This window comes from Cryptomeria japonica, chromosome 1 (genome assembly GCF_030272615.1).
Source record: "Cryptomeria japonica chromosome 1, Sugi_1.0, whole genome shotgun sequence".
Classification (NCBI taxonomy): Eukaryota; Viridiplantae; Streptophyta; class Pinopsida; order Cupressales; family Cupressaceae; genus Cryptomeria; species Cryptomeria japonica.
In genome coordinates this window covers 455,349,954-455,370,790 of record NC_081405.1, presented here as the reverse complement: position 1 = coordinate 455,370,790, position 20,837 = coordinate 455,349,954, and positions in this window count along the sequence as shown.

Below are 20,837 nucleotides of genomic sequence, written 5' to 3'. Positions count from 1 at the left end.
TGTTCAACAAGCTAACCTTTAAAGTCTTCCAAACCACTAATGGCTCTTACATGACCATTAATGGCTCTTACATAACCATTTATGGTTAAATCCACTTGCTCCCATGGTTAGAGACTTTACCTCTAACTCAACCCTCATGTACCCCATGTGTCTCCTCAAGCATTTATTACTTTGACCATGGTTATCCTCACTAACTCTTGCACAAGAGATTATCCATTGGATAAAGGCATTATTCCTTGAATAATAAATTTATTCACTCAACTCAACATTAACCTTACCTCCCAAGTTAACCCTCAGGTCATGTCAAGCATTTAATGCTTCTTCCCTCTCCCCTCAACCCATCTCATGTTGGTATTTGTCATCCTGGGATTGGGTTGAAAGCCCTCACATGGATCTTAAAACTTTCAATCCTGACCCTTGTTGAGATTGTTCAATCTCAACCCTCCATTGCTCCATTTTACCTATAAATAGAGCTCATTTCTTCATAATCCAGATCCTGAAAAACTTGTATGCATTTAACCTATAGTGAAATTTAGAGAGCATTTAGCATAAGCATTTACATTTACTCTTTTGGACTAAAATCAACACTAGATTAGATAATAGTTTCATTTTTAGCTTGTTCACATTTGCATACTTTCACAATCATATCACAATCTTGAATCTCCATAAGACATCCAAAAAATAGTGCAAAAAGCTACTGAGAGCTACACTCATTTGGGAACTTGGAGAGGAGAGGAACAAGGGAGGAGAAGCTACAAACATGGTGGAGGGCATTTGAAGATGTCTTGTTGCATTTCTTAGTTTCATTAAGCTTTTTGTTTTGTGTGTAATATCTCTCTTGATGTGCCTGTTTAGAATAATCCTTGGTTGCTAACACTAACATTTGCTTCTTGTGTTCTTGTGTGTGTTTCCATCAAACTAGATTTTCTAATCCTTTTTGCAGAGCATCACACCCCACCACCACTACTTTCCATTAATAGCTTCTAATAATGGCAGTGTACGAGTACTCCTCAGAGATCGACCTTGAGATTGTGAAAATCTTCCACCGTACTACTTGGCATATCATCAAGTTGCACTACACATTTGGACAGCCTATCCACCATGTCATTCCTTGAACTCCTCACATGCCCAATTTCAAACTCTTCAAAAGCTTCTAGTAAATGCTTGGAAACGAATATGTATTTATTCAAAATCCATGCATGTATTTCACCAATTTTTAATGCATGATAATAATCAATGAATCTCATTCAACTTGATATTCAAAAGACCTAATTTTTCCCCATTTTCAAAGCTTCAATAGTCACTTACATCTTAGCTTCATTATTCATTCCCTCTAGCAGTTTTTACACTCCAATTGCTACAATATTAAATTTTTAGTCTTGCGCCACAAATCCAACTCTCGACGGCCTTGGATTGCCCTTCGAAGCCCCATCAAAATTTATTTTAAACCATCCTTCCCTTGGTTTGGACCACCCCACCACCTTCATTTTCTCGGATTCTAGATTAACCTAAGCCCATTAATGGGCTAGATTATATTCATATTTGTACTATAATGTTTATGTTACATTATAATTATTAATATATTTTATTGAAGTGAGAGTTATAGTTAATGTTACAAAACTATAATTAAAATAATATAATTTTAAATTAAAAATAATTCAAAATTATAATTAAGAATTATAACAAATATTTTTATTGCAATAATACAAAGGCAAGTACTCGTTTAATATTTACTTAATAAAATATGTCTTCAATTAAATTCTCAATTTAGAAAAAATCAACCCTTTTTTATGTTTCATCTAAATATTAATATACATCAAATAATATTTCTTATTTGAATTATAAATATTTCTAATTAATTATTTCCTACGACAATCTAGTTTTATAATAATAATATTTTTTTAATATAATCAAAGAATGTTAATATTATTTTGATAAATTTATCAAATTATTATTCATTTAAATATTATATTTATTTAGATAATAATATTTTAAAATCAATAAAAAATGCTCTGCTCTGGAAAAGTGAAAATGTGAAACAAGGTTTTCACGAATTTACACCCCCCCTCTAGGTTTCCAATGTAGAAGTCTGACAAATATGAAATTAATAGGCCAAGGAACTTTAATCTTCAAAAGAATACATCATGGGCGGACTGTTTTTCTATGACTCACCCTCTACAGGCTACGGAAGCTAGTAGGATTCTCTTGGGACCTCAAAACTTTGCTAACAGATCCATTGGCGAGCAGATAGATTTTAAACCTAAAATTAAAGATTACAGGCCACAATGGGTTTTTACAAATGGAAAATGGGTTGATAAATGTTGGTAATTTGAGAATAAGAATGAAAATCAATCAATTGCCAATAATGGCTGGCAAATTGTCAAATCAAGGAAAACAAAGAGGGTTGAGAAACTTTCATAGTGCCTCTCGAAGCAATCCCACTCTTACCAGGCAAAATTTGATAAGAGATGGAGAACTAATTCTAGAAAGGAACCTAAAATATCTGGCTCTAAGGTTTCTCCCATTAAGAAACCTGGTGGAGGAAATTTAAACTATGGCAATATAAGGGCCAAGCCAAACCCAAGTAGGATGCCGATTCGCAAGACTTTTAATAATCCGGCTGACCCTAAGTTGGCTTTAGTGCCGAATCATTTGGTAGAAATCCCAGGGAAGTAGAGGATCTTAACAGAGGAGATACAAAAGTGTTTATCAATCACACCAAGGTCATCGATGATTGTTGGGATAACTGTGAAGATTTTGGGCTATTCACGAAATGGAGCAGTCGAGGACAACCAATTAATAGGATTGAACAATTGTGGTATTGGGCTTACCACCAATAGGTAAGTGTATCTATCCTTCCTAATAATTTTCTCTTTATCAAATGCATAAATAAGGATTTAAAAAAAGGATTGTTAAATGAGAAATTGGTTGTTTTCAAAGGATACGGTTTTCATTTATTAGACTGGTATATTAATTTTAATCTATTTGAGTATAAACCTAAAAAATTCCTAGATGGGTCAAATTTAACTATCTACCTGTAGAACTGTTAAATTTTGATCCCCTAGCAGAAATAGGGAATGCGTTGAGATCTTTTATAGGGGAATGCTCATAGAAATGGATTGTAATGACAAAACCCCGAAACCCCTGGAATTAATCACAACTAAGATGGCTTATAATATTAGAGCTGAATTTTTAAATGGGGTTATTCATGGAAATGTGATTTCTGCTAAGGAAGATTTAGACATTAAGGACAAGACTGTCTCTTCTCACTGGATTGAAACAAGACTTAATATTAACTTTAATAATAACGTAGGTGGCTTTGTTATAGAGACTACTAGCCCTAGAGCAATAGAAAATAGAGGAAATAATGAGAAACCTTTAAGTCCAGAAATCACAAGAACACCACAAAAAATGGATAGGGTAGATCATAATCTCACTCTATTAGGAGATCTGGAGTAGCAGGCAGATCAAGAGGAGGGCCTATTTAATTTGGATTCAGGAGTACAGGATCAGGTTCTGAATAATCTAGAAGTGGTATATGGACTGATGGGTTTAAATAACTCTAAGTCTAAATTTCAATCTAAGGAAGAGAACAATGATAAAATTGCCAAGGAGAAAACAAAGCTCATCGGGAATATATTGGAGTTAGACATTAAGAATGAAGGGGAAGATAATGATGTAATTTAGGATATCAATATGGTTGATGTAGAGTACAAGCGCAATGTGGTTAAGCTTGGCTTAGCCTTAACCTGTCCTGATAAAGATACCCTAGATTATGGGACAGCTCCCAAGAGGAGAGGTAGAAAGTCTCTTACAAAGCTAAGAGAAAGAGTTGGGGAAGCAGAGGATCAGATAAAAATAATTGATCTATTTCAGGCTGGAAAGGGGAAGTGCCTTCTCAAATAAAAATGAAGATTACAACCTAGAACGTTAGGGGATTAAATGCCCCTAACAAGCAACACTTGTTCAAGCGTAGTATAACTATTTTCCATTTAGATATTGTAATGATACAAGAAACCAAATTAAGGGATGAGGAATGAAACTCCCTTAAAATGAAATTAGGGATTTGGAATGTGGAAAATAACTTAGTAACAGGGGTTACGGGTGGCCTAACACTACTTTGGGATCCAAGAAGGATTAGTTATGAACCAATAGTGAATAATGTGCATTGGAAATGTGGTAAGGTCATTAGCTTGCACTCCTCATTAAGCTTCCTTCTTATAAATATTTATGGCTCTTTGAGCACTATTGGTAAATGGGACATTTGGGCAAAATTAGACACCTTTATGTTGTAGAATCTGGACTTAAACTACATACTAGGGTGATATTTTAACGCAATATTGAATATATCAAAAAAATAGGGGGTTTGCAAAACATTTCTCTAGCCTAAATAGAGTTTGGAGAGTGGGTTAATAAAAATAACATGGTGGATATCAGGATGAATAACGACTCCTTTACCTGATGCAATAGGAGGATAAGAACTAGCTACATAGCTCAGAAACTAGATAGGTTTCTCTTTACAGGAGATCTCGCATATTTTTAACATTCTTTGAGCTCTTCTATTATAACCATCGAAAGCTCTAACCATTATCCAGCCCAATTAGATTTGGCAAAGGATAAGAGGCCCAAGCGGTGCCCATTTAAGTTTGAGAACATGTGGTTTCAGGACAAAGGATTTTTTGATCTAGTAGATAAATTGTGGAATGGGGATCAGTTTCAAGGGTCTAAGTTTTTTTTATTTCTCTAAATTAAAAAAAAAAATTGCATATGATGCAATGGAATATGGAGCATTTTAAGAACATTTTTAGTGAAAAAGAATCAATTGAGGCTGAGCTGAACCAAATTAATGATAGTAGTATAAAGGAGGGTATGGATCAAAATAAATATTTCAAAGAAAAAGAATTATTCCATAATTATGAGGATCTATTAACAAAGGAGGAGATTTTTTGGAAACGGAAGTCTAGAGAACGCTAGTTAGGAGCAGGTGATAGGAATTCGCAATTCTTTCATAACAGTGTGAAACATAGAAGGAATGTCAATGAGGCACCCTTCTAGAGGATCCATAAGAGATTGTAGTTGAAATATGATGCAGGAGCATCCCCGGTCGATGAGCAATCTTGCATCAACCAAAAATATTTCCTTTCAGTTTTGTTATTATTTAGTTTTTTGTGCAGCTTTTTGTATTCTTACCAATATGTACCGGCAGTTGCTTGTTCTTCGTGGTAGATCTTATTTTCGATTTCCAAATGGTTTCATGTGCTTGATTCCAGATTTTAAATACATTTGGGTTCTTTTCCGGTCATTTATCACTTCCAGTTGACTATTTCTAGGTTCTGAGATAGTTCTTGTGCTTACCAGTTGATTTTCCTTCTTTACCAGTGTGAATCTTGGCGTTTGGATCCATCTTGGATCTTGTCCAACGTTCTTTGGCATGTGGCCGACCTTCCTACTAAACTGCATCACTTGGTTGTTATTTTCCAAAAAGCTTTATCTAATTCTTAGGGCCGACCTAATTACACATTTCATTTTCCTGCATTGGTGAATGTAATCTTATGAGGCCGACCTGGATGTGTTCTGGCTAGTATAATTATGATGCTATGTAATTATTTGTAGGGGACAGAGGAAGTAGAACTTAGAATAAGGATTGAGATTCACATGTTGTGATGTGGTTGATTCTTAGAGTCCCGATTGGATTGTATCTGGCTTGAAGTCTGCATGTAACCGGATAATTACTAGATGTTCTTTGATGATAATATGATAATCACCAGATGATTGTCAAAAGATAAGGCTCTAATATGATTTGTTTATGTGAATTTTTTATGTTTTCTTGCTTCTTTCATTGTGTCTCTCTTGCTGCATAAGCCGGTTGACTCTTTTGAGGGTTTTCACTGGTTATGGCTGCACCAAGTGGTATTAGAGCTGGTTATGGACTGGTTGATGGAAGAATCATTTATGAACATTGAGGCATTCCTTTGGGTGGATAGATTGTCAATTGGAGGTAGGTTGCATGTGTATTCAATAGATCATTGAGGGGAGGCAATTGAAATAGTAGTCAGATCACCGAGTTGAGGAAGTTCACTGGAGTGGAAGAAGAGATGCTACCAAGGAGGACAAATCCCTGGAGGGTAAAGTAGATGATGGAAGACTTTAAGAATGAAATAAGGAATGAAATCCAAAATTCTTTGGCTGGTTTGCAAAGGAACCTTGATTCTGAGGAAGCCAATGAGGAGCTTCAGAAAGCTGAAGGACCAAAAGATGAAAGAGAGGAAATATTCCTAAGAGCAGTGGCACAAGCAAGTAAAGTTCATAAAGTTGAGGTTTCCAACTTTTTCGGAATGTTGAACCCGAAGGATGATTGGATCAAAGAGTTGGAGGATTACTTTGAGTTTGAGGATGCCAAGGACCCATAGAGAGTCCGATTGGCATAGACTAAGTTGAAAGGGCATGTTGCCTTATGGTGGAAAGAACTACAGAAAGATAGAGTGGAGAATGGTGAATTGAAGATCACCTAGTGGAGATAGATGTTTGCAAGATTGAAGGCCAATTTCATATCGGGAGACTATGAATTGGAACTATTCAAGAAGTTGCAGAACCTGAAATAGAGAAACGTGACTGTGAAGGAATATACTGAGGAATTCTACAAGGTGGTGATTAGATCTAGACATATAGAGATGGATAGAGAAAAGGTGGTGAGGTACATCAATGGACTTGCTTTCAACATTCAAGATGAGATGAGTATGTTGAAGGTTTCCATAATTGAAGAAGCTTACCAATATGCTTTGAAGGATGAGGAGAAGGTGAGAAGAAGGCAACCAAATAAGGGAAAGGAGAAATTCAAGATGAGTGATAGTATGAAGAAACCAATTGAAGAAGAGGAGTCAAAACCTAAATGGAGTAAGGAACTGGAATAGAAGACACCAAGGAAAGGTAGCAGCAGTACCGGTAGAGAATTTCTTAGCAAATGTTTCGAGTGTGGAGAAACTTAACATAGATCCTATGAATGTAAGAAAGGAATGGAAAGAATTTGTGTGGTAAGTGAAGAACTAGATGGTACCAGATTTGACTATGCACCAAAACAAGGAGAATCCCTTATGTTTAGAAGAAAGGATATCGGATCTACTCAGAGGAAGAGTCTTTTCTGGACTGTGTGTAAATCATGTGGTAAGTGTTGCAAGGTCATTGTATATAGTGGAAGTACTGATAATTTAGTATCTGAGGAGATGGTTGTGAAGCTTGGGTTGAAGAGGCTTAAGCATCCTTGTCCTTATGAGGTGAGTTGGTTACAAGATGATCAGAAGATAGAGATAAAGGAGCATTGTTTGGTGAGTTTCAATATTGGGCCTTTTAGAGATAAAGGTTTATGTGATATTGTGTCTATGAGTATTTGTCATGTCCTATTGGGAAAACCTTGGCAGTATGATAGAGGAGCTATTAATGACTGTAGAAGAAACTTGGTTACTATTGAAAAGGATGGACAGAAGTTCACATTGATTTCTTTGAAGGAGAAATAGGAGGTGAAGAAACTAAGTCCTGAGAGAAGTTGCACTACTGAGAAACTAGTGGTAGGGACTATACCAGATGGTTTCATAGAACCGGTTGCAGAGGTCATACCGGAGGTTTTGAGGGAAGGTATGGTAGAACCAATTGTAGAGGTTATACCAGAGGGTGACATGAGCTTGCAGAAGGATCTGACAGATGAGTCTAATGGACAGATGGAACCGGTCGACAGAGAGATGATGGTGACAAATCGGATGAAGTCTTGTGCCATAACCAAATCAGAGTTGTATAAATAGAGACAATGTGATGATCTGAAGGAAAGAAAGAGAAAAAATAGGAGTCAGAGGTTAGAGAAGTCGGTTGAGGCACCAGAGGATCTAAAGTAGAGGTTGGCAGATAAGGAAGATGTTTGGATCAAAAATGAGCATGGGATCTTCATTCTGAATCTTTTTAGATGTAAATGAGTTGCCTCTCATGGAACATCTTTTCCTACCTGGTTTATCTGATGCAGGAGCATCCCCGGTCGATGAGAAATCTTGCATCAACCAAAAATATTTCCTTTCAGTTTTGTTCTTGTTTAGTTCTTTGTGCAGATTTTTGTATTCTTATCGGTATGTACTAGCAATTGCTTGTTCTTTGTGGAAAATCTTATTTTTGATTTCCAAATGGTTTCATGTGCTTGATTCCATATTTTTAGTTCATTTGGGTTCTTTCCTAGTTAGTTATCGCTTCTGGTTGATTGTTTGTGGGTTTCAGGATAGTTCTTGTGCTTACCAATTGGTTTTCCTTCTTTATCGGTGTAATTATTGGCATTTGGATCCATCTTGGGTCTTGTTTGATGTTCTTTGGCGTGTGTTCAACCTTCCTGCTGAACTGCATCACTTGGTTGTTATTTTCCATAAATATTTATCTAATTCTTAGGGCCAACCTAATTACAAGTTTCATTTTCCTACATTGGTGAATGTAATCTTATGAGGCCGAACCGGATGTGTTTCAGCGGGTATAATTATGATGTTATGTAATCATTTGTAGGGGGCAAAGGAAATAGAACTTAGAATAAGGATTGAGATTATCATGTTGTGATCCAATTGATTCTTAGAGTCCCAGTTGGATTGTATCTGGCTTGAAGCTTGCATGTAACCGGATAATTACCGGATGATTACCAGAAGTTCTAAGGGTCTAATATGATTTGTTTATGTGAATTTGTTATGTTTTCTTTCTGCTTTTGTTGTGTCTCTCTTCTACATAAGCCAGTTGACTCTTTTGAGGGTTTTCATCGGTTATGGTTGCACCAAAATAGAGAATCATTTTAGGAATATCCTTAATAATTGGGATGGATCAAATTTAGTGGCCCAGTAGGAGTTACTTAGCTATATACCTATATTCATCTCAGCAGAGGTTAATAAAAGGCTTTATAGTAGTTTTACATTTGTAAAAATTTAGACAGTTGTAAAACAATTACATTCGGATAAAGCACCCAGGTTGGATGGATTCACTACAGGTTTCTTTCATAAATGTTGGCATATTATTGGGAAGGAGTTGTGGGAAGCAATATAATGTATGAGGAACTCAGGCAGAGTCCTAAAAGAAATAAATAACATGTTTATAGCACTTATACCCAAAAAGGACAATGTTGAGGAATTCAATGACTTTCAGCCAATTTCATTATGTAATACAGTATACAAGGTCTTATCTAAGGTACTAGCCAATAGAATCAAGAGTATCCTTCCTTCTATTATATCAGAAGAGCAAACAGGCTTTTTCCCTAGGAGATCTATCCTGGATGGAGTAATAATAGCTCAAGAAATGATCCATATGATTCAGCATAACCATAAGTCTAGTAGGATAATCAAATTGGATATTAAAAAGCATATGATAGAGTAGATTGGAGGTTCTTGTGTAAATGTTTGGAAGCTTTCGACTTTGATAAGCAATATGTCAACCTAATTTTTAGTTGTATTTCTACATCAAGATCTCTTTCTTGGTAAACTATTCCCCAGAAGAGTATTTTGAGTCAACTAGAGGGTTGAGACAAGGAGACCCTATCTCACCATTTCTATTCATCATTATGGTAGAGGCCTTTGGGAGGTGTATATGTAGAGCTAGATCTACGGGTCGAGTCATAGGCATTAAAGTAATAGAAGGGGTTAGCAATGTAACCCACCAGCAATCTGTTGATGATACAATGCTCTTTGGGGATGGTAATAAACTGGAAGCAAGGGCTTTTAAGAAAAATCTAGATCTATATGCTTTGGCTTCAAGACAAGTCATTAATGTTAATAAATCAAAGATTTTCTTCTTTAACACAAATCAGCAAAGGGAAGTTGAGCTTTGTCAAATTCTAGGCTTTAAGAGAGGCAAATTCCCTAGTAAGTACCTTGGTATTTATTTAGATAAAGGATGTAGGGTTAACAAGCTATGGGACCCAGTTGTGGGTAAAATGGAGAAGAAAATGGAATCATGGAAAGGCAAGTAGTTGTCCAATGCAGGTAGAGACACGATGCTAAAATCAGTCTTATCGGCGGTTCAAACATATCAGATGTATTGTCTACCATCAAGCCAAGGTGCTGGAGCTAAAATGGAAAAGAGAATGAGGGATTTCTATTAGCAAGGGGTCACCGAGGATATAAAATTAGCACTTATCAATTGGGATAAGATCTATACACCTATAAGTATAGGAGGTATAGGGCTTAGAAATATGAGTTGGTAGAGTAAATCTCTTAGGAAAAATTAGTTTGGACTATGTATAGAGATCTGAATAGGAAATGGATGAGAATTTTACAACACAAGTATCTATATGGATGTGATATGTGTAGTATTTTAGATCAGCAAACCCTCCTAGATGATCTAGGGTTTGGAATTTTATCCTGGAATGTAGGAAGTTGATCTTGGATAAGTTATCTTGAGATATTGCAGATGGCAGTAAAGCGTTATTCTGGAGGGACTCATGGGGTGGATATGCAGCCTTGGATAGTCTCCCCATCTCCCCAAGAACTAAAGAGGTATTAGAAAATACATGGGGTATACACGTAAAAGATTATATTGACTCCTATAGTAATGATCCTACTTTAGGCTGGAAGTGGAAAGGATTGGACAACATTCCTATTTCAGAAGGAGAAAAATGGGAACTAAGCGTTTTCCTATCCTCCAGGAACATAACCATCAAGAAAGGGGTGGACAGATTGATCTGGGTAGGATCTAACTCAGGTGAGTATAAAGTCAAAGATGGGTATTTAGAGTTGGTCAAGTCTCGGCATTTGGAAAAAATAGTGTTACCAATACAGTTGTGTTGGGATAAGGAGTGTCTTCCTAAAGCATTCATGTTCCTCTGGGTTGCCCTACAGAAGCAAATATTAACAGCATAATGGTTCAAAAAACTCAGTTATGAAGGTCCTTCCAGATGCATTCTATGTGAAAGTAGTGAGGAAATTGTCAATCATTACTCTTGAACTGCCCTTATGCCTCAGAATGCTGGAATTGGCTATATAAGAATTTAGACTAGAAAACAGTATTCCCAAATGATATTTTAGAGGCTATGAAGGGCTGGCCAGATATTTGCAAGGGTAGTCTTTACAAATTCTTATGGAAGGTTGCTTCCTCTATTTTGGTGTGGGAGATCTGGAAGGAAAGAAATAAAAGAATATTCCAAGAGAAGAAGTTGGATGTCAATAACTTCACCAATAAAGTGGAAGCAGACATAGTTGAAGTGACAAATAATAGATTAAGAAGTAACATGGAGGACAACTCCTTCACAGTTTGGGATAGTAATATTAGGAAATAATGGTATGGATTAATTATCCCCACCCATTATGGCAAAGGAGGAAGGGTAAGTAAGGAATGTAGGAAACAATGTGTTTGGTCTAGACCGGATTATGGCTGGCATAAGCTCAATTTTGATGAGGTGTCTAGGGGCAACCCTGGAGTAGCAGGTATAGGATGTATCATACATTTATGGAATGGGTCTATATGTACGAAATTAGCCAGACCTACTGGTGAAACTACAAAAAATTTGGCCGAACTAGAGGCTGCCATAGAAGGATTATTACTATGCAAGGACTTAGAAATTGAAAAGCTAGCCATTGAGGGGGACTCCCAAATTATCACCAATGCCTTAAGAACAAGAAGAACCCCTAATTGGAAACTTAACTCAAATTTAGGTAGAGCCTTAGAGTTGATAGACTTCTTTGATGAAGTGTTTATTAATCATATCTATAGGGAAGGCAACTTGGAAGCAGATAAACTAGCCAATTTGGGAGTGGATGGCATTTACATTGAAAACATAGGATATTCAAATTAGGATATCTGTTTGAATTTGAATTCTATGGAATATTTCATCTTTTGGCAGGTCCGTATATTAAGTCATACAAATCGATAAGATTGGTATTTATAGTTTTGTGTTATCATATTAACCAATGGGTTAGAAGTTAAGGTGGGGTCTACTGGGTAAGGATTAGTAGGACAGAAATACTCAACATATGGTGAGATACATTGGCTTTTAAGCCTTAATCATTAATAGACAAGTTTTAGCCACTCATGTCGATGTATGTTATTGTATTGCCTCAATATGAGGTTTCCTAATTATGGCCTTTAGGAAACTTCTATACACTAAGCTTCTTTACTAAGTGAGTAGGCCTCAGGAAACCGCATTTGAAGCATGGAGTCAAATTTGAAGCTAGTGTCTGCAAAATATAATTGGCTTATGGCTTTCAAGGGTGGCGTTAAGGCGAAACGTTGGAGCAAGATTTTACTAGACTTGGATGATTTGTCAGTTCGTGTTGTTCATGATATAATGGGGGAAGATATCTTCAATTATGAGTAGATTTATTGGGTAAACTATGACATCTCAGTCACCTTTGTTGCTATTTTTCTTTATGTAGGAACCCCTAAGGACGATACGAAACTGTTGTCTAGAAATTTCTTTAAGGAGGAATTTTCGGGTAATCTAGATATTGCAGTAAACAATGTAGATCATAATTTCACCATTTCATTTCTGGAGGATTATGGGGTGGATCATTATAGTAACCTAGTTACAATTAAGAGGCAACCATTGTTGGAAATTAGGTACCAAGAGGGGTTTGAACAAGGAAGCAGAACATTTTGAGGAACATCGATTTTCTCCTCAAGTGGCTCCACCTGAAGGAAGCGGTTAGAAATAAATGGTGGGTGGGTTATCTCATAGTAGAAGGCTTTCAACCCCCTAAAGATATGGGAGAGGTGGAGCTTGAAAGGGTCCAGATGCTCCCTCTAGTTATCATCAAAGCTAGTTGGGTTAAAAAGACAGGGGAAAATCAGGACTCATCAAAGGAGGAAGCAGGACCGTCTTGTCCCTGTGTTGAGGACATGGCTTGTGATTATGTGGATCGTAGCATTATCAACCTTGATTAGTATAGGATTAAAGGCTTAGTTCTACTCTGGTTAGGGCCTGAATTTTGGGTTTGTCTTCCTTTTAAGGAATTTTGGATAGTTAAAACTTGTATCTATGGATTGATAGATAGAAGATAGGCAAGGGTTTCCTTTAAGACTTATGGACAATATTCATATATTGGTAATACATTAAAATATGCATGTTTTAATACTTATATCAATATTATGATCTTTCATGGCTAATTCTGTGAGTAAGATGGTTTAGGGTTTAATTATGGTTTTTGATATATTTCCTAGTTTATCTCCATTAGAATAAAATTTTTATGGGATTCACAACAAAGCTGGTAGCATTTGCTTATAATAATTTATGGTATTAAGCATAAGAGCATTGGCATATAGATGGATATATTTAGTCTGGGCTAGCATTTAATGATATCTAAGGTATGTTGATTTAGCGGAAAACATAGTATGGGTGATTAATAGGGATGAACTATATGCAAGCATTGAGTTCTTTCTGTTGAAATTTTTCATGTTCAGTTGTATTGTTTTTATATATGATCAACCAACAATTTGTTCGCTTGGTCAAATTTCTCTTCAGTAGGATAATATCATTAGTCGAATGGGATTGATGAGTAGGTTAATGTTGGTCTTCAATGATAAGGTTTCTATTTAGGTTTTTGTGGAGAGAAATAGACATATGTTTTTTGTGCAATGGGGCTCTATGTTATTTTTTTTAAATGCTCTCTTTGACAATCATATGTTAATTTTATGGATAATAGGACTCCTATCCAGAAAGCATATGTTTCAAATAGAGTATAACATGATTTCAATGCATGAATAGCATCAGATGGTTTTAATTTATTAGATGTATGCATGGTACTGACAAATTTTCAGCTAACATACAGAGCTTTGTTTGAAAGTCACGATAGTGCTCTGGATATAGAGAACAATCGAGGATTCTTTCATAAACTAGTTTACGGTTTTATTGACTAACAAGCTAACAAATCATTGAGTTCTAGTGATTCACAGAATTTCAGGGTAGAAGTTATTGCTTAATAAATGATGGTGTCCAGATGATAAAGTAAGGATTGGACTTTATTCGAGGCAGATTACATGTTAAAGCTGCAAGTAAGATAAAGATGCTAGAGTAGAGGTTATGGATGATTATTATCTAAGGGAGCAGAGAATCAAGTTGGGCATTCAGATGTATTGTAATCTATAGCAGTTAGCCAATGATATAAATAACGACAGATAGCTAAGAATGTAATTTTTGTAATATTTCCAGGAATGAATTCATTGGACTAGATCTTAGGTTTTCTTACCCGATTCTTTCCTATCGGTGCCCACACCAAATCGGGATTGTAATAATTCTTTTAAAATTAATAAAATTATTCGGCTACGACCCTTTACCTATAAAAAATAAAAATAAATAATGAATAAATATTTCACAATCAATATCTCATTAACATGTAATATTATAATATCATATAAAAAACATAAATAAAATAAAATTATTTAATATTAAATTTATGTATTAAAATTTAAAATTTAAATTTAATACTTTATAGGGAGTCATGGCCCCACTATTTTTGGTGTCTGCATCCCAAGGGGCGGTCATGCAGGTTTTAAATCTTGTGGCCCCATTAATGGGTTGCAAGGCCATACTTTTAAAAAAAAAAACTATTTAAAATTTTCTTTTAAACTAGCACTTGCACCAAAATAAGGTGCAATGGTTACGTCAATAGTAATATACTTTCAATAACATATTGGAAGGTAGAAAATTACATAATAAAAAAACTACATTTATTAATTATAATTATTTGTGATATAAATGAATTGGTTTTAAAATATAAAATTTAAAGATAATTATATGCGAATGTCAAAATCTAAATACAAATGTAAGCAAATTCATTTGAAAATATAAATTATATCAAGATTTGAACTTTGAAGACAAGAACAACAATAAATAGTTTTAATTAATTAATATTATTAATATTTTCAATCAATCAATTTTTTAAATAAAATAAAATATTTGTAAATAAAAATAATTTAAATATTATTAATATTTATTATTGGAGATTTTTTTTTAATTTGTGTAAATCAATATAAAAATTTATATCATGTCAATATCTTTCATTAATTATATTACTATGATGTTATACTAATAAAGAAGTTAGTTAAGGCCCTATTAAAAAAATGTAATCCCTGATAAATTTGAAGATTAATATAAAGTAAATTATTTGTATGTAATAATTTTACCTAGAATAATCTTGCTAAGTAAAAAATGTATCACAAAATTCAACCATTGAGAATACAATAATAAAATCTTAATATTTTGTAATTGATAATATAATAATAAAAATGGAAGAATCTTGTAAAATTAAAAATATATCACAAAGTTCAACCATTGAGAATACAATAATAAAATCTTAATCTTGTGAGTTAAAAATGTATCACAAAATTCAACCATTGAAAATACAATAATAAAATCTTAATCTTCTATAATTGATAATATAATAATTTAAATCTTATGAATAATTTAATTTTAATTTTAATTTGCACACCACTTTTAAACATTAAATTAGGTTTACCCTCCATAGTTAACCCTCATAACCCCAAGCATGGGAATCGCCAAACCTTTAAATTCAGTCAGTTAATTTTGATGGAGGAATGCTTCCAAATGAAAATGGGGTTATTCAATATGTTTAAGGCAACTGACGGTAAGTTTTCTCCTTTACAATAAAAAATACTAAACCTATATCGGTAGCATTACCGATAACGGCAAAAACTGGCAGCATTATCAATAACGACAAAAACCAGTCAAGAATTTTTCGTGTCTTGAAAATTGTAATTGATTTTGTTGAGACTCTGCTAGAGGTATGGATATGTCACTTTAAAATTCATATTTCTCTTTATGTTTTCTGCTCACTGATGGGTTTGGATGATGCCAAACAGGAAGGGTTTAGTTCGATGTATTTTCTTATTAACTAAGTGCAACCATTTGGGAAAGATCGATGACTCATATTGAGCAAAACCTAAAGTTGTTGCTACATGTTTGGTGACCTGGGCACATCGATGGAAATATTAATGTTTTGTTTACAATCATTATGCATTTTTTCACCTTGAACTTTGAAATGACTTCCTTCCTTGGCTTGCATTCCCCATCTAAGAACTTGTTTTTTTTGTATTTAGAAATTATCCACAGGGTGTTTGTCTTCATTGTCATATATTGAAACAACCATAGATAAAACAACAAAACAAATGCCTTCATTTAATAGATGTAACAATATAATTATTTTAGAATGAAAAAAAAGCAATAAAAAATGCATTGGTGCGTACATATTCTTGAAGAGGATGAAAAATCTTCACTGAAACCATACCTCAAGATTCTGGGCTAATTGTGGTTTTGTTGTCAATGATGCCAATGAGAAAATAGATTGGAAACGTCATCCTAGCCTATTGTCTTTGTTGCTCATATGGTTGAGTTGTGGTTTGCTTCTTTGTCTCAGATTTGAAGTCAGTAGAGTAGGTGCATTAGAAGGCGATGCATTTATCAGCATTCATTAACCTCTGCCAATGGTTCCAACTATATTCCATTCTAAATTTTGCATCATACAAATCATTAAAAATATGCTCTGTAAATATTAATTGTCTGCAAGATTCCTACTCCGGGAAAAGCATGAGACATCAAACAATTTTGATGGAAGCTTTAGTCTATCGGTTAATTATTCAGTCTCAACGTTTTCCACTTACCTGAAGATGGTTTCATGAGTAGTGGAAAATATCTTCTACTTATCAATATTAATAATCTTTATATTAAAAATATTAATTATTATTAATAAAATATATTTAAAATAAAATCTAAAGTATACTTTGAATTAAAACTATTAAGTTTCTTTATGTGTAAAATATGCATGGAACCTTTATCAAGGCTTGACATGCATGCTTTGAATTAAAACTATTAAGTTTCTTATGTGTAAAATATGCATGGAACCTTTATCAAGGCTTGACATGCATGCATCTATCACTGACACAAACACAATTAAATAAATGATATGCCAAAATTATATTCTTTTTTAATAAATGGTAACAATGAAATATGCTTTTTATATATAGATTTTAATTTATATATAATGTTATGTCTTTTTCTTTTTCTTTTTCTTTTTACTTCTATTTTTGAATTGTAATTGCATTCACTTAAGCCTAATTAATCAATTATTTTGACCAAACAAAAGTGATTATTATTTTTGTTTTGAAAATAAACTTCATTTTTATAATGTTGAGATTTATATTTTTAAACTAAAAATTATTTATGAAAAAATTTGGTGTTATAGGAAAAAATTTATAGGAATGATAGATTTTATAGGCTTTTTAGAAGATTTCTTTATATTTTAAAAGTAAATGTCTATTTTAAATAGCTTTTTTTTAAAAAAAATTATTGATAATCTTGCGAATAGAGTGATTTTTCTATTAAAAAAATATACTCAATTATTGTGTTCTATAATTAAAATTTTGTATATTTTTTTGAAATCATTCTACTTTTTCATACTTTTTGAAAATCATAATTTTCTTTTTAATCATTTTAATATATACAATATAATTTTATAGAATTTAATTATAAATTCAAATATTTTTCATTTAATCATTAAAAAAATACCTATTTCCACTCTATTATTTATATTATATAATTTTATGATTATTAATAGTATATGTATGTATAGATAGATAGATAGATAGATTTGTATATGTGTGTATGTACACACACACATATACATATTGTCATAAACCTCTTTTTGGACATTGATATGACTTGCTACTACTATTATTATTATTATTATTATTATTATTATTATTACTGCTACTGCTATTACAACTATGCTTATTATTAGTGTTTTGAATTTCATGAGTAATATTAAGAAATGATAAATAGAATGGGGTTGAAGCCATTTTAAATTAAAAAATAATTAAATAGCGGTGACACACTCTAGGTCATAATTCTATTTGGAAATTTATATTTCTTTATGGAAATTGAATAAGGGTGGAATTATTTTAAAAGAGTAATTAATAAGTGGTGACTCACTCATAAGGACATAAATTTGCAAATTGTTTATTTATTCAACCTATTAATCAAGCACATGTCGTAGGAGAAAATGAGAAGATTCTAGAAGCAAATTTCAAATTCAGATTTTAAATGCATGGTCAAATGTAACCGCCACTATGACAAGTTGTAAGGAATATATCTTGCATGAAAGAATTTCAAATTCAAATTTAATATGCATGTAACCCCCACTATTCCATCAATCAATTTTGCATGAAGACAATTTTGGAAAAGAATCTCTAATTTCAATCAATTCTTTCAATAGTGGAAATGGTGCACTTTTTCTATATAACGTATGCTAAACTTTTGAAAAGGGTAACTCAATATGTGTTTTTTTTCTTGTGATAGAATAATCTTGGAAAAAAAATTAGTTCCAATATCATATTAGTGGTAGGAGAAATTCAAAGGGATATTGCAGGATTTTAGGAAGTTTGTAGAAGATCTCCACCAGGCTACAAGGCAAAGATCGAAGAAGGTTAGCTGAGATACGTGAGAATTCAACATCAAGATCCTTCCTTCAAATCCAAGTTCCCCTCTTGCTAATTCTCTTTCTTTCTTTTTCTTTCAAAAGAAATCTCCTCCTCATCTTTTTCAGATTTTTGCATATATGAAATTTTATATTTTTCAAAAGAAATCTCATTTTTCCCTTGGTAGATTAAATCAAATTCATGTAATAAATTTTCTTTTCCATCCAAAGAAATCTTTTTCTTTAATTCTGCTCAGTTTTCTTTTATTGCATGTAGGAAATAAAATTGTTAGTAGATTTTTTTTTTGTTTAAATTTGGAAAAAAATAACTGATGGCTCTGCAAAATTTCGCATCCACGAAAAGTGGATTACTAAAAAAACTTGAGTGCAAATTCGAAAGGAACAAAGAAGAAGAAATTTCATGGATTCGCCAAGCACTCACCGAGGCAAACTGGACAACCTCAAAATTTCGCCCACTGTAATAAGGGGGGGTCTGCAAATAGATTCGAAGCCTTAAATTCCTACACTACGGGGAAAAATTCCATCCCAGTTTCTTTGAATCAAAGATGCAAGGAGGTAGCTAGGGTTCCTAAGGGTCCTCCAATCAGTATTGAGGTCTCAAAATCTCAAAAAATAAACCTTGCATCTGCCATGGGAGCCTCTGGTTGGTATGGGAAACAATGGAACCCTAGACCGGCTCTTAGAAACCATTATAATACAGGAAAGGGGATGGTCAATAGGCGGCCTCCACTAAAGGCTTCACCTCCTGGTAATTTTGTCGCCACTGGAGTGAATTTAACAAAATTAGGCGAAAAATGGATTAGGGTTGAGCCTTTGTCAAAGCTCCCTGTAAACCCTCCTCGGGTTAACATCCCGAAAAATAAAAGATTGAAATACAGAGAGAAGCAACGAGAAAAATGTTATCCCAAATTGGACCAAAAAATAATTATTATCAGCAATCAATACACGGATAGCCTTTGGGATAAATATATGAGGCAGGGGTTGTTTGGAAAATGGTGTGGATATGGTGCTTCCACCTCGAAAATCATCCAGTGGCTGGTTTCGGCCATCAAGGGTCAGGTAAGTATCACAACCCTAGAAGACAATTATCTGTTTATTCTCTGCAATTCATCAGAAGTAAGGGAAAATATACTTAACAACCAACCTTGTTTCTTTAAAGGTTAATGTTTTTCCTTTTATAAATGGAGGCAAAATTTCTCCCCAAAAATGTTTGAGAATTGCTTAGTTCCCAGATGGGTAGAACTGCCAAATCTCCCAATAGAACTTCTTAATGAGCATTGCCTGATTAGAATAGGGGATTCACTGAGAGGTTTTGAAGGTTTTGAAGAAAATTATAGAGACTCTGTTATAGCCAAAATAATGGCTAAACTGCACATAAAAGAATTAAGCTTGGAACCTATTAAAATAATAACTAACCATTCGATGTATGTGGTAAGACCAGAGATATATAAGGGCAGGGTGGAACAAATTGAAGTAATCTTACCATGTCCAACCCTTCCCAGCCCTAAACAACACAAAAAAGATCAAAAAACACCATCTGAGGATATGGTAAATACCACCCTGAGCCCGACTGAAAGCGGCTTAGTTAAAGAAATATGGGGGGAGAGAAAAACTACCAACATAGTTTCAACAGATATGAATGCAAAGAGCAATCAAGATCCAAAACCACTTTCAAGAGAAACCCCAACCCTAGAGTTGGAGGAAGGGGAAATTGATTGCAGCTCTGAGGCCGCATCTAAAATTCCCTAACTAATAGACAATGACATCTCGATCCCTCCCATGGGAGATCAAACCCTCCTTAAATGGTGCATGGAGGACCACTCAAGTGAAAAGACATATTTGGATTGTCCTATGGAAATGAAACATAGCCTGGAAAAGGTTACCCAAACAAAGAACACACATGAAAATGGTAGCTTTGAGTCATTGCCCATTAATCCCCTGATAATAGAAATAGAAGAAATAGAGGAGGAGTATGCCAGGAGGATCACTAAGGAGAATAAAATCATTTTGGAGTATGTGGGAAATGAAATAGTCAATGACTTGACTGACTCCTTTATAAATGAAGTACCAGAAGAGGAGGAAGTGGCTTATCAGAAAAGACTAGCAATGTCAGGTCTCCTGGAAGGGAAAATTTCAAAGGCTAAAATTCTAGAATTTGAAATGGATAAAGTAGAAGAGGAGTTGGGATTAACCAAAACACTAAACATTGTTGAATCCCCGGATTGTGCAAGAGAGTTAAAAAGAAGAGGTAGGAAATCAATATTAGAACTCATCAGTAAAGCGGACAAGGCTAAGGGCCAAACTACTTTAACTAATCTCTTTCATGTAGGGAAGGGGAAGGTCCTTCCCAAGGAAAAATGAAGCTCTTTACATGGAATGTTAGGGGCTTGA